The sequence below is a fragment of the Colobus angolensis genome, unplaced genomic scaffold, assembly GCF_000951035.1.
Source record: "Colobus angolensis palliatus isolate OR3802 unplaced genomic scaffold, Cang.pa_1.0 Scaffold27, whole genome shotgun sequence".
In the NCBI taxonomy this organism is placed as follows: Eukaryota; Metazoa; Chordata; class Mammalia; order Primates; family Cercopithecidae; genus Colobus; species Colobus angolensis.
The window spans coordinates 1695022-1697103 of record NW_012115932.1 but is presented as its reverse complement, the minus strand read 5'-3'; the positions used below and the strand labels follow the sequence as shown (position 1 = coordinate 1697103).

Below are 2082 nucleotides of genomic sequence, written 5' to 3'. Positions count from 1 at the left end.
TACTAAAAACACAAAAGTTAGCCGGGTGTGGTGGTGCGTGCCTGTAATCCCAGCTACTCAGGAGGCTGAGGCAGTAGAATTGCTTGAACCCAGGGAGGCGGAGGTTACAGTGAGCCGAGATTGCGCCATTGCACTCCAGCCTGGGTGACAGAGCGAAGCTCCGTCTCAGAAAAAAAATAAAAATAAAAATAAAGGCTTCCTGGGCCTGGCTGGGTGGCTCACACCCGTAATCCCAGCACTTCGGGAGGCCAAGGTGGGCAGATCACCTTAGGCCAGGAGTTCGAGATCAGCCTGGCCAACATGGTGAAACCCAGCACTTCGGGAGGCCAAGATGGGCAGATCACCTTAGGTCAGGAGTTCGAGACCAGCCTGGCCAACATGGTGAAACCCCTACTAAAAATACAAATATTGCTTTTCCTCCCTGACCACCGCCGAGGTCGCACGCATGAGGCCTCTCCACCGCCGCCACAATGCAATACATAGCCTCCTACTTGCTGGCTGCCCTCGGGTGGTAACCCCTCCCCCAGCGACAAGGACATCAGGAAGATCCTGGACAGCGTGGGCATCGAGACGGACAACGACCAGCTCAGCAAGTTTATTAGTGAGCTGAAGGGAAAAAACATTGAAGACATCATTGCCCAGAGTATTGGCAAGCTTGCCAGTGTACCTGCCAGTGGGGCTGTAGCCTTCTCTGCTGCCCCAGGCTCTGCAGCTGCTGCTGCTGATTCCACCCCTGCTGCAGCAGAGGAGAAGAAACATGAGAAGAAGGAGGAGTCTGAAAGGTCAGACAAAGACATGGGATTTGGCCTCTTTGATTGAATTACTGCTCCCCTCCAAATAAAGCCTCTTACACACATCTCAAGTTAAAAAAAAAAAAAAAAAAATTCGTCCAGCACATAGCAGGTGCCTGTAATCCCAGCTACTCAGGAGGCTAAGTGGGGAGAATCACTTGAACCTGGGAGGCGGAGGTTGCAGTGAGCCGATATCGCACCATTGCACTCCAGCCTGGGAGACAGAGGGAGACTCCGTCTCAAAACAAAAAAAGGCTTCCTGGACAGCTGCCCTGCCCATGCTACCGATTTCTTTTCTTGCTTATCATCTGCACCCTGACTAGGCCCTGGGAACATGCCAGCTGTTATTGGCAAGCATCTCTCTGTGGAAGTACAACCTGCTTCTTCTTCAGTCATAAACTGTGCCTTTTCCTCTTTCATATGTTATGCAGCACCTGGTTAACACAATCTTGCTCAAAAAGTATTTATTTATTAAATGGCAGAAAGAATATTATGGTAACTTATGGGCTTGACTTTCAAAGGATCCATGGAGACCTTGGAAGCAAGCTTCAAGGCCTATCTCATTGGCTCCTCTGCTATCCATAAAAGGATTCTGCTTAGAGAGGCGTTTTTTGTTTTTTGTTTTTTGTTTTTTGTCGCCCAAGCTAGAGTGCAGTGGGACACTCTCAGCTCACTGCAATCTCTGCCTCCCAGGTTCAAGTGATTCTCATACCTCAGCCTCCCAAGTAGCTGTGATTATAGGCACGCACCACCATGCCCAGCTAATTTTTATATTTTTTCGTAGAGACGGGGTTTCACCAGTGCTGGCCGGGCTGGTCTCGAACTCCTGACCTCAAGCCATCTGCCTGCCTTGGCCTCCCAAAGTGCTAGGATTATAGGCGTGAGCCACCGCGCCCACCCAAGAGGCATCATTTTGAATTGCTGCTATGGTTTGAATGTGTCCCTCAAAGCTCATGTTTTAGAAACCAAATCCCCATTGCAGCAGTGCTCACAGGTGGGAACTTAGAGGTAATTAGATCATGAGAGCCCCTCATTAATGAATTAATGCTGATATTGTGAGAGTGGTTTCCTGATAAAAGGGTGAGTTTAGCCCCTTCTCCCCAGTGTCTCTCTACCTATCATCTCCCTCGCTCTCCCTCCCTTCTTTCCCCCTCCCTCCCTCTCTTGCTCTTCTGCCACGTGTCATGGAATGATGCCACAAGAAGAACCTCATCAGATGCCTGCACCTTGCTATTAGACTTCCCAGCCTTCAGAACTGATTTTTTTTTTTTTTTTTTTTTTTTTTTTTTTT

At 49.1% G+C, this 2082-nt stretch overlaps 1 pseudogene; it reads left to right on the top strand.

Moving 5' to 3' along the window:
• Positions 1–470: 470 nt before the first annotated feature.
• On the top strand, positions 471–849 carry LOC105515777 (annotated as a pseudogene).
• Positions 850–2082: the final 1233 nt, after the last annotated feature.